We start from the raw sequence: 13,780 nt of genomic DNA, 5'->3' as shown, positions 1-13,780 counted from the left end.
GATGTGAAGACTATATGTTGCAATTTCTACCCGTTGGTTTCAGCTTCAATTTTTGTCTATCAGTGTGCTAATGGATGTCAACCTCTTCAGGATGGCTCCTCCAACGCGCACGACTCCGAATCCTGATCCGCCACCACCACCTCCACCTCCGGAGGCATGGCAAGCTGTGATGGCCGCTACCAATGCAAACACGCAGCTGATCATGCAAATTCTTCAAGAGCGCAACCAAGCGAACCAAGGCAACCAAGGCAACAATCAGAATCACTTTGCTACACTCAACCAGTTCCTTGCTAACCAGCCAAAGACTTTCAGCAATTGTGTTGAGGCAACTGACGCTGATGATTGGCTCGTGGACTTATGCAAGCATTTCGAGTGCAGTAACGTCAGGCCTACGGGACTTTGTCAAGTTCGCTTCCTTCCAACTCAAAGACCAAGCTGCAGAATGGTTTCAGCAGTACAAAGATTCCAGAGGAGGCCGTGTGATTACCTGGGATGAATTCCGTCAAGACTTCAAAGCTCATCCTATTCCTCAGAGCGTGGTTGAAAGCAAGAGTGAGGAATTCCGCAACCTGAAGCAAGGCTCTATGTCTGTCTATGACTACAACAAGATGTTTCAGAAGCTCGCCCGCTTTGCTAAGCAGGACGTCCCTGACGAGAAGAGCATGATATACCAGTTTAGGGGTGGTCTCGGAGAAGAAATCCAGCTAGCTCTTGTCCTCTTTGAGCCCAGGAGGTACGATGAGTTTTACAACATGGCATTGAAGCAAGAGGCTGCTCAACTGAAGTGCGATGCTTCCAAGAAGCGAGTCAGAGATGCGACTCCTTCTTCCTCTACTCAAGTGGCTAAGCAGCAGAAGTATTGGCTTCCTCCTCCTCTGTTCCGTCAGCCGTTTCAGTAGAAGAGCAAAGGTGGCAGTGGATCTTCCCACCCACCCAACCTTGGCTTTCAGAACAAGACTTCGTCTCAAGCTCCAAGATCGAGTGCTTCGTATCATCGTCCGCTTTCAGAGGTCACGTGCAACAAGTGCCAACAGAAGGGTCACTATGCCAACAAATGCTTCAATCAGAGGCGTCTCCCTCCTCCTCCTCCTGTGAGATCGGCAAGTATAGCTGTGGTCAAGCATAACCCCAAGCACGCCAAGGTCAACTTGATGAATGCAGCTCAGGCAGAGGACTCGTCAAATGTCATCATGGGTAACATTCCTGTTAACGATATTCCTGCAAGAGTTCTTTTTGACACTAGTGCATCGCATTGTTTCATTTCCAAACCTTTTGCATCAAAGTATGAGTGCGATTATCAGTATCTGCAAAGTTCTTTGCAAATCGTGTCACCGGGCAAGCAGATGACAACTAATTTCTGCGTCCCGGATATTTCTATCATGTTGGGCGACTACAAATTTCTAGCTTCTCCTATTGTTCTCGGCGACTCGGATATTGATCTTATTCTTGGAATGGATTGGCTTTCTAAGCACAAGGCTCATCTTGATTGTGCTGCCAAGCAGATTCAATTGACTCATTCGTCTGAGGATGTAATTGTCTTTGCCGCTCGTGATGATACAATCCGTCTGTTTTCTCTCAATGAGAAGGGTGAACTAGATGCCATCTCTCAAATTCCAGTCGTTTGCGAATATCAAGACGTCTTTCCAGAAGAGCTTCCAGGAATGCCTCCGCACCGGCCAGTTGAATTCGTCATCGATCTTGAGCCTGGCACGGAACCGGTTTGCAAGCGTCCTTACAAGCTTGGACCTGAAGAGTTGAAGGAGCTGAAGAAGTTGTTGGAAATATGCCCTAGAGGCAATAATAAATTGGTTATTATTATATTTCCTTGTTCATGATAATCGTTTATTATCCATGCTAGAATTGTATTGATAGGAAACTCAGATACATGTGTGGATACATAGACAACACCTTGTCCCTAGTAAGCCTCTAGTTGACTAGCTCGTTGATCCATAGATGGTTACGGTTTCCTGACCATGGACATTGGATGTCGTTGATAACGGGATCACATAATTAGGAGAATGATGTGATGGACAAGACCCAATCCTAAGCCTAGCACAAAGATCGTGTAGTTCGTATGCTAAAGCTTTTCTAATATCAAGTATCATTTCCTTAGACCATGAGATTGTGCAACTCCCGGATACCGTAGGAGTGCTTTGGGTGTGCCAAACGTCACAACATAACTGGGTGGCTATAAAGGTTCACTACAGGTATCTCCGAAAGTGTTTGTTGGGTTGGCACGAATCGAGACTGGGATTTGTCACTCCGTGTAACGGAGAGGTATCTCTGGGCCCACTCGGTAGGACATCATCATAATGTGCACAGTGTGACCAAGGAGTTGATCACGGGATGATGTGCTACGGAACGAGTAAAGAGACTTGCCGGTAACGAGATTGAACAAGGTATCGGATACCAACGATCGAATCTCGGGCAAGTACAATACCGCTGGACAAAGGGAATTGAACACGGGATTGATTGAATTCTCGACATCGTGGTTCATCCAATGAGATCATCGTGGAACATGTGGGAGCCAACATGGGTATCTAGATCCCGCTGTTGGTTATTGGCCGGAGAGTTGTCTCGGTCATGTCTGCATGTCTCCCGAACCCGTAGGGTCTACACACTTAAGGTTCGGTGACGCTAGGGTTGTAGAGATATTAGTATGCGGTAACCCGGAAGTTGTTCGGAGTCCCGGATGAGATCCCGGACGTCACGAGGAGTTCCGGAATGGTCCGGAGGTAAAGATTTATATATGGGAAGTCCTATTTTGGCCACCGGAAAATGTTTGGGGTTTTTCGGTATTGTACCGGGAAGGTTCTAGAAGGTTCCGGAGTGGGGCCCACCTGCATGGGGGGACCCACATGAACGTGGGTAGTGGGGGCAAGGACCCACACCCCTGGTCAAGGCGCACCAAGATCCCCCCTTAGAAGGAATAAGATCATATCCCGAAGGGATAAGATCAAGATCCCTAAAAAGGGGGGATAACAATCGGTGGGGAAGGGAAATGATGGGATTTCTTTCCCCCACCTTTGCCAACGCCCCAATGGACTTGGAGGGCAAGAAACCAGCCCCCTCCACCCCTATATATAGTGGGGAGGCGCATGGGAGCCGCACCCTAGCCCCTCGCGCCTCCCTCTCCCCTCGTAACACCTCTCCCTCTTGCTGAGCTTGGCGAAGCCCTGCCGAGATCCCCGCTGCTTCCACCACCACGCCGTCGTGCTGCTGGATCTTCATCAACCTCTCCTTCCCCCTTGCTGGATCAAGAAGGAGGAGACGTATTCCCCAACTGTACGTGTGTTGAACGCGGAGGTGCCGTCCGTTCGGCGCTCGGTCATCGGTGATTTGGATCACGACGAGTACGACTCCATCAACCCCGTTCTCTTGAACACTTCCGCTCGCGATCTACAAGGGTATGTAGATGCACTCCTCTCTCTCGTTGCTAGATGACTCCATAGATTGATCTTGGTTATGCGTAGAAAATTTTAAAATTCTGCTACGTTCCCCAACAGTGGCATCATGAGCTAGGTCTATGCGTAGTTTCTATGCACGAGTAGAACACAAAGCAGTTGTGGGCGTCGATATTGCCAATTTGCTTGCCGTTACTAGTCTTATCTTGATTCGGCGGCATCGTGGGATGAAGCGGCCCGGACCGACCTTACAGGTACGCTTACGTGAGACTGGTTCCACCGACTGACATGCACTAGTTGCATAAGGTGGCTAGCGGGTGTCTGTATCTCCCACTTTACTCGGATCGGATTCGATGAAAAGGGTCCTTATGAAGGGTAAATAGAAATTGGCATATCACGTTGTGGTTTTGGCGTAGGTAAGAAACGTTCTTGCTAGAAACCTATAGCAGCCACGTAAAAACTTGCAACAACAATTAGAGGACGTCTAACTTGTTTTTGCAGCATATGCCTTGTGATGTGATATGGCCAAAAGGATGTGATGAATGATATATGTGATGTATGAGATTGATCATGTTCTTGTAATAGGAATCATGACTTGCATGCCGATGAGTATGACAACCGGCAGGAGCCATAGGAGTTGTCTTAATTTATTTATGACCTGTGTGTCAACATAAACGTCATGTAATTACTTTACTTTATTGCTAAAGCATTAGCCATAGTAGTAGAAGTAATAGATGACGAGACAACTTCAAGAAGACACGATGATGAAGATCATGGTGTCATGCCGGTGACAACGATGATCGTGGAGCCCCGAAGATGGAGATCATAAGGAGCAAAATGATATTGTCATATCATGTCACTATTTGATTGCATGTGATGTTTATCATGTTTTACATATTATTTGCTTAGAACGACGGTAGCTTAAATAAGATGATCCCTCACTAAAATTTCAAGAAAGTGTTCCCCCTAACTGTGCACCGTTGTGAAGGTTCGTTGTTTCGAAGCACCACGTGATGATCGGGTGTGATAGATTCTAACGTTCGAATACAACGGGTGTAAGCCAGATTTACACATGCAATACACTTAGGTTGACTTGACGAGCCTAGCATGTACAGACATGGCCTCGGAACACGGAAGACCGAAAGTTCGAGCATGAGTTGTATAGAAGATACGATCAACATGAGATGTTCACCGTTGATGACTAGTCCGTCTCACGTGATGATCGGACACGGCCTAGTCAATTCGGACCATGTTTCACTTAGATGACTAGAGGGATGTCTATCTGAGGTGGATTTCATTAAATAATTTGATTAGATGAACTCAATTATCATGAACATAGTCTAAATTGTCTTTGCAAATATGTTGTAGATAAATAGCTCAAGTTGTAGCTCCCTGTTTCAATACGTTCCTAGAGAAAGATTAAGTTGAAAGATATTGTAAGCAATGATGCGGACTGGGTCCGAAGTCCGAGGAGTGTCCTCACTTCTACACAGAAGGCTTACGTCTTTGATGCACCGGTCGATGTGCAAACCCCTACAACGTCGTCTGTGGATGTTGTGAACACCTGACAGACACATCCTGATGACTACTTGATAGTTTAGTGCACCATACTTTACGGCTTAGAATCGGGATTCCAATGACGTTTTGAACGCCATAGAACATATGAGATGTTCCAAGAGCTGAAATTGGGATTTCAGGCTCATGCCCGTGTTGACAGGTGTGAGACCTCTGACAAGTTCTTTTGCCAACAAGATGGAGGAGAATAGCTCAGCTAGTGAGCATGCGCTCAGAATGTCTGGGTGCTACAATCACTTAAATCAAGTGGGAGTTAAACTTCCAGATAAGATAGTGATTGATAGAGTTCTCTAGCCACTATCACTAAGCTACTAGATCTTCGTGATGAACTATGACATGCAAGGGATGGAGTTGATCCCGGAGCTGTTCGCGGTGCTTAAGACCGCAAAAGGTAGAAATCAAGAAGGAGCATCAAGTGTTGATGGTTTAACAAGACCACTGGTTTCAAGAAGGGCAAGGGCTAGAAGGGAAACTTCATGGATGGCAAACCAGTTGCCGCTCCAGTGAAGGAACCCAAGGTTGAACCCAAACCCGAGACTAAGTGCTTCTATTGTAAGGGGAACGGTCACTGGTAGCGGAATTACCCCAAATGCATGGTAGATAAGAAGGCTGGCAACTTCAACAAAGTATATACGTGTTATTAATGTGTACCTCACTAGTACTCCTGGTAGCGCCTGGGTATTGGATACCGGTTCAGTTACTATTATTGGTGACTTGAAGCAAAAGCTACGGACTAAACGGAGACTGGCTAAGGGCGAGGTGACGATGTGTGTTGGAAGTGTTTCCAAAGTTGATGAGATCACCATCGCACGCTCCATCTGCCTTCGGGATTAGTATTGAACCTAGATAAATGTCATCAGGTGTCAACTTGAGCATGAATATGATTAGACCATGTTCATTGCAATACTGTTATTCATTTAAATTAGAGAATAATGGTTATTCTGTTTACATGAATGATACCTTTTATGGTCATGCACCCTATGTGAATGGTTCATTGAATCTCGGTCGTGGTAATACACGTGTTCACGCCAAAAGATGTAGAGTTAATAATGATAGTACCACTTTCTCGTGGCACTGCCGCTTAGGTCATATTGGCGTAAGATGCATGAAGAAACTCCATGTCGATGGATGTTTGGAGTCACTTGATTTTGAATCACTTGACACATGCGAGCCATGCCTCATGGGCAGGATGACTAAGACCCCGTTTTCAGGTACAATGAAACGGGCAAGTGACTTGTTGGAAATCATGCATGCTGATGCGTGTGATCCAATGAGAATTGAAGCATGCGGTGGATATCGCTATTTTCTCATCTTCACTGATGATTTGGGTAGATATAGGTATATCTACTTAATGAAGCACAAATCCGAAACGTTTGAAAAGTTCAAGCGATTTCAGAGTGAAGTTAAGAATCATCATAACAATAAGATCATGTTCCTACGATCTGATCAAAAGGGGATTTTCTGAGTTATGAGTTTGGCAATCACTTAAGACATTGTGGAATTGTTTCACAGTTGAAGCCACCTGGAACACCACAAGGTAATGGTGTGTCCGTACATCGTAATCGAACACTATGAGATATGGTGCGATCTATGATGTCTCTTATCAATCTACCGTTTTCATTTTGAGGTTATGCGTTAGAGACAGCTGCATTCACTTTAGATAGGACACCATCTAAGTCCGTTGAGACGACGTCATATGAACATTGGTTTGGCAAGAAACCAAAGTTCTCGTTTCTTAATGTTTGGGGCTGCGATGCTTAAGGCTTCAGCCGGATAAGCTCGAACCCAAAGCGGACAAACACATCTTCATAGGATACCCAAAGGTGACAGTAGGGTATACCTTCTATCTCAGATCCGAGGGAAAATTGTTTGTCGCTAAGAACGGGTCCTTTCTCGAGAAGGAGTTTATCTCGAAAGAATTGAGTGGGAGGAAGATAGAACTTGATGAGGTTGTCGAACCTTTACTTCCACCAGAGAGTGATGCAACACAGAAGATGTTTTCTGTGGCGCCTACGTCTGTTGAATAGGAAGTTAATGATAGTGATCATGAAGCTTCGGATCAAGTTGCTATCGAACCTCGTAGGTCGACAAGGATACGTACTACTCCTAAGTGGTACGGTAATCCTGTCTTAGATATCATGTTGTTAGACAACAATGAACCTACGAGCTATGGAGAAGCGTTGGTGGGCTCGTATTCCGACAAACGGTTAGAAGCCATGAAATCAGAGATAGGATCCATATATCAGAACAAAGTATGGACTTTGGTGGACTTGCCCGATGATCGGCAAGCCATTGAGATAAATGGATCTTTAAGAAGAAGACGGACGTGGGCGGTAATGTTACCGTCTATGAAGATCGACTTGTGGGAAAGAGTCTTTTCACAAGTTCAAGGAGTTGACTACGATGAGAATTTCTCACCCGTAGCGATGCTTAAGTCCGTCAGAATCATGTTAGCACTAGCTGTATTTTTCGATTATGAAATCTTACAGATGGATGTCAAAACAAGTTTTCTTACCAAGTTTTCGTAAGAAAAGTTGTATGTGATACAATAAAAGGTTTTGTCGATCCTAAGAATGCTAAAAGTTATGCTGGCTCCAGCAATCCTTCTATGGACTAGAGCAAGCATCTCGGAATCGGAATATATGTTTTGATGGAGTGATCAAAGCTTTTAGGTTTTATACAATGTTTGCTAGAAACTTGTATTTACAAGAAAGTGAGTGGGAGCACTACAACATTTCTGATAAGTATATGTGGATGACATATTGTTGATTCGAAATGATGTAGAATTTCTGGAAAGCATAAACGGTTATTTGAAGAGTGTTTTTCAAAGGAAGACCTGGATAAAGCTGCTTACATATTGGGCATCAAGATCTATAGAGATAGATCAAAACGCCTGATGATACTTTCAAAGAACGCACACCTCGACATGTTTTTGAAGGAGTTCAAAATAGATCAGTCAAAGAAGGGGTTCTTACCTGAGTTGTAAGGTGTGAAGTTGAGTAAGACTCAAAGCTTGACCACGGCAGAAGAAAGAGGAAGGACGAAGGTCGTCCCCTATGCTCTTGTCATATGCTCTATATGGTATGCCATGCTGAAGTACCGCACCTAATGTGTGCCTTGCCACATGTCTGGCAAGAGGGTACAAAGGTGATCTAGGAATGGATCACCAGATAGCGGTCAAAATTATCCTTAGAGGAATAAGGAAATGTTTCTCGGTTATGGAGGTGATAAAGAGTTCGACATAAAGAGTTACGTCGATGCAAGCTTAACACCTATCCGGATAGCTCTGAGTAGAGATACCGGATACGTATAATGGAGCAATAATTTGGAATAGCTCCAAGTGGAACGTGGTAGCAGCATCTACGATATAAAGTTTTGCGAAATACATAGGGATCTGAATATGGCAAGACCCGTTGACTACAACCTCTCTCACAAGCATAACATGATCAAACCCAGAACTCATTGAGTATTAATCACATAGTGATGTGAACTAGATTATTGACTCTAGTAAACTCTTTGGATGTTGGTCACATGGCGATGTGACCTGTGAGTGTTAATCACATGGCGATGTGAACTAGATTATTGACTCTAGTGCAAGTGGGAGACTGTTGGAAATATGCCCTAGAGGCAATAATAAATTGGTTATTATTATATTTCCTTGTTCATGATAATCATTTATTATCCATGCTAGAATTGTATTGATAGGAAACTCAGATACATGTGTGGATACATAGACAACACCATGTCCCTAGTAAGCCTCTAGTTGACTAGCTCGTTGATCAATAGATGGTTACGGTTTCCTGACCATGGACATTGGATGTCATTGATAACGGGATCACATCATTGATGTGATGGACAAGACCCAATCCTAAGCCTAGCACAAAGATCGTGTAGTTCGTATGCTAAAGCTTTTCTAATGTCAAGTCTCATTTCCTTAGACCATGAGATTGTGCAACTCCCGGATACCGTAGGAGTGCTTTGGGTGTGCCAAACGTCACAACGTAACTGGGTGGCTATAAAGGTTCACTACAGGTATCTTCGAAAGTGTCTGTTGGGTTGGCACGAATCGAGACTGGGATTTGTCACTCCGTGTAACGGAGAGGTATCTCTGGGCCCACTCGGTAGGACATCATCATAATGTGCACAATGTGACCAAGGAGTTGATCACGGGATGATGTGCTACGGAACGAGTAAAGAGACTTGCCGGTAACGAGATTGAACAAGGTATCGGATACCGACGATCGAATCTCGGGCAAGTGCAATACCGCTGGACAAAGGGAATTGAATACGGGATTGATTGAATCCTCGACATCGTGGTTCATCCAGTGAGATCATCGTGGAACATGTGGGAGCCAACATGGGTATCCAGATCCCGCTGTTGGTTATTGGCCGGAGAGTTGTCTCGGTCATGTCTGCATGTCTCCCGAACCCGTAGGGTCCACACACTTAAGATTCGGTGATGCTAGGGTTGTAGAGATATTAGTATGCGGTAACCCGGAAGTTGTTCGGAGTCCCGGATGAGATCCCGGACGTCACGAGGAGTTCCAGAATGGTCCGGAGGTAAAGATTTATATATGGGAAGTCCTATTTTGGCCACCGGAAAATGTTCGGGATTTTTTGGTATTGTACCGGGAAGGTTCTAGAAGGTTCCGGAGTGGGGCCCACCTGCATGGGGGGACCCACATGAACGTGGGTAGTGGGGGCAAGGACCCACACCCCTGGTCAAGGCGCACCAAGATCCCCCCTTAGAAGGAATAAGATCATATCCCGAAGGGATAAGATCAAGATCCCTAAAAAGGGGGGATAACAATCGGTGGGGAAGGGAAATGATGGGATTTCTTTCCCCCACCTTTGCCAACGCCCCAATGGACTTGGAGGGCAAGAAACCAGCCCCCTCCACCCCTATATATAGTGGGGAGGCGCATGGGAGCCGCACCCTAGCCCCTGGCGCCTCCCTCTCCCCTCGTAACACCTCTCCCTCTCGCTGAGCTTGGCGAAGCCCTGCCGAGATCCCCGCTGCTTTCACCACGCCGTCGTGCTGCTGGATCTCCATCAACCTCTCCTTCCCCCTTGCTGGATCAAGAAGGAGGAGACATCTTCCCCAACCATACGTGTGTTGAACACGGAGGTGCCATCCGTTCGGCGCTCGGTCATTGGTGATTTGGATCACGACGAGTACGACTCCATCAACCCCGTTCTCTTGAATGCTTCCGCTCGCGATCTACAAGGGTATGTAGATGCACTCCTCTCTCTCGTTGCTAGATGACTCCATAGATTGATCTTGGTGATTCGTAGAAAATTATAAAATTCTGCTACGTTCCCCAACAGAAGCAACTCGATATTCAAGAGCGAATGGGTCTCATCCGACCTAGTTCTTCTCCGTGGGGTTGTGGAGTTCTTTTTGTGAAGAAGGATGGAACGGACCGACTTTGTGTTGACTACCGTCCATTGAACAAGAAGACTATCAAGAACAAGTACCCATTTCCCAACATCAATGAGCTATTCGAACAACTCAAAGGTGCCCAAGTATTCTCCAAGCTTGATCTCCGTATGGGTTATCACCAGATTCGAATCCGTGATCAAGATATTCCCAAGACGGCTTTCAGAATAAGCTATGGTTCATATGAATACACTGTCATGTCTTTTGGCCTCATCAACGCTCCTCCGACTTTCTCTCGCATGATGAACTTCATCTTCAACGCCTACACAAATGACTTTGTCTTGGTCTACCTCGATGACATTCTGGCCTTTTCGAAGAACAAGGAAGATCATGCCAAGCATTTGCGTTTGGTGCTCGATAAGCTCAGGGAACATCAGTTCTACGCCAAGTTCTCAAAGTGCAAGTTTTGGCTCGATGAGGTTCTCTATCTTGGGCATATCATCTCTGCCAAGGGCATAGCGGTGAATCCTAAGAAGGTGTCTGCAATTGTGAATTGGGAACCACCTCAGAACGTGAAGCAACTCCGCAGCTTCCTCGGTCTCGCAAGCTACTGTCGAAGGTTCGTTGAGAACTTTTCAAAGATCGCGAAGCCTCTTTCAAATCTTCTCCAGAAGCCCGTCAAGTACGTTTGGTCTCCGGAATGTGATATCGCTTTCAACACTTTGAAAGAGAAATTGGTCACTACTCCAGTTTTGACTCCTCCTGATGAATCCAAACCGTTTGAGGTCTTCTACGATGCCTCTCTTCAAGGTCTTGGTGCAATGTTGATGCAAGAGAAGAAAGTTGTGGCTTATACCTCTCGCCAATTGAAGCCCAACGAGAAGAACTACCCCACTCATGACCTCGAGTTGGCGGCAGTTGTGCATGCTCTTTTGACTTGGAGACATCTCTTATTGGGAAGAAAAGTGGACATTTTCACTGACCACAAGAGTCTCAAGTACATCTTCACTCAGCCTAATCTCAACCTCAGGCAGACTCGTTGGGTCGAAATGATTCAACAGTATAATCCGAGTATCGAGTATACTCCAGGCAAGGCCAATGTGATTGCTGACGCATTGAGCAGGAAGGCTTACTGCAACAGTCTGATTCTCAAGCCTTACCAACCCAAGCTTTGTGAAGCTTTGCGCAAACTCAATTTGCAAGTTGTTCCTCAAGGTTTCCTCGCCAACCTTCAAGTCTCTCCTACTTTGGAAGATCAGATTCGCGAGGCTCAACTTCTTGATGCTATGGTGAAGAAGGTGAAGATTGGGATTGCCAAGAGTCAACCCAAGTACAAGTGCTATCGCCTTGATGACAAGGATACTCTCTTCTTCGAGGATCGTATTGTTGTGCCCAAAGGTGACCTTCGTAAAGTTATCATGAATGAGGCTCACAATTCACTCCTCGCCATCCACCCTGGGAGTACGAAGATGTATCAGGACCTTAAGCAGGCTTATTGGTGGACTCGAATGAAGCGCGAGATTGCTCAGTTCATGAATGAATGTGATGTCTGCAGAAGAGTGAAGGCAGAACACCAAAGGCCAGCTGGTCTCCTCCAACCTCTTGCCATTCCAGAATGGAAGTTTGACCACATTGAGATGGACTTCGTGACTGGGTTTCCAAAGTCCAAGTGTGGCAATGATGCTATATTCGTTGTCATCGACAAACTCACTAAAGTGGCTCACTTTCTTCCTATCAAAGAGTCTATCACTACAGCTCAATTGGCGGAGCTGTATACCTCTCGGATTGTCTCTCTGCACGGCATTCCATAGTTGATCTCTTCAGACCGTGGCAGCATCTTTACCTCCAAGTTTTGGGATTCTTTTCAGAAGGCCATGGGCACCAACATCCGTTTCAGCACAACTTTTCATCCTCAAACTAGCGGCCAAGTCGAGTGTGTCAATCAGATTCTCGAAGATATGCTTAGGGCTTGCGTTGTCTCTTTCGGTATAAAGTGGGAAGATTGTCTTCCATATGCCGAATTCTCCTACAACAACAGTTTTTAAGCAAGTTCGGGCAAGGCCCCATTCGAAATTCTGTATGGCAGGAAGTGTCGTACTCTTCTTAACTGGTCGGAAACCGGTGAACGTCAACTTCTGGGAAATGACTTGATCACAAAGGCAGAGGAAATGTGCAAGGTCATTCGTGACAACCTCAAAGCAGCGCAATCGCGCCAGAAGAGCTACTATGATAGTAAGCACCGTGATTTGGCTTTCGAGATCGGAGATCATGTTTACCTCCGCGTCTCTCCAATGAAAGGTACTCGTCGCTTCGGTATCAAAGGGAAGCTTGCCCCTAGATACGTGGGTCCTTTCAAAATCGTCAGCAAGAGAGGCGATCTCGCCTATCAACTCGAGCTTCCTTCAAATTTTGCAAATGTGCACGACGTGTTCAATGTCTCTCAGCTCCGCAAGTGCTTCAAGACTCCTGACCGCACCGTCAACTTCGAAGACATTGATCTCCAAGAAGATCTTTCTTATCGTGAGCACCCCGTTGCTATTTTTGAAGAGACTGAACGCAAGACTCGCAATAAGTCAATCATATTCCTCAAAGTCAAGTGGTCACACCATTCCGACCGTGAAGCCACCTGGGAACGCGAGGATCACCTCCGTTCTGAGTACCCGGCGTTCTTCCAGTCCTAGATCTCGGAACGAGATCCTTTTGTAGTGGTGGAGTGTTGTAACACCCCGGATGTAATTTACCTAATATGTACTCCAACTCTTGCCGTTTCCGGCGCTAAGTTATTTTATTTCCTCGGGTTCGGGTTTTTGTCTCCGTGTGTTGTTGTCGTTGTCTTGCATCTCACATCATGTCATCATGTGCATTGCATTTGCATACATGTTCGTCTCATGCATCCGAGCATTTTCCCCGTTGTCCATTTCGCATTCCGGCGCTCCTATCTCCTCCGGTGGTCTTTTCTACCTTCTTTTCGTGTGTAGGGGTTAAACATTTCCGGATTGGACCGAGACTTGCCAAGCGGCCTTGGTTTACTACCGGTAGACCGCCTGTCAAGTTTTTTACCATTTGGACTTCGTTTGATACTCCAACGGTTAACCGAGGGACTGAAAAGGCCTCGTGTGTGTTGCAGCCCAACACCCTTCCATTTTGGCCCAAAACCCACCAAAACCCTCTCAATCATCTAGAGAGTTCGATCACGATCGCGTCGCCAAAAACCGCACCTTATTTGGACTCTCCTAGCTCCCTCTATGCCTATATATAGACCCTCTCCCGAAATTTTTGGACCTTCTTCCCCAAAACCCTAGCTCCCCTTCCTCTCCGCGCGCCGGACAACGTCTGGACGTGCCGGACACGTCCGCTCGCTCCGCCGGACAAATCAGCTCCTGCCACGCGTCCCGGGCGGGCGCCCACATCGCCGCCGCCG

The sequence above is a fragment of the Triticum aestivum genome, chromosome 2A, assembly GCF_018294505.1.
Source record: "Triticum aestivum cultivar Chinese Spring chromosome 2A, IWGSC CS RefSeq v2.1, whole genome shotgun sequence".
In the NCBI taxonomy this organism is placed as follows: Eukaryota; Viridiplantae; Streptophyta; class Magnoliopsida; order Poales; family Poaceae; genus Triticum; species Triticum aestivum.
Note: the sequence above shows the minus strand (reverse complement) of the source record.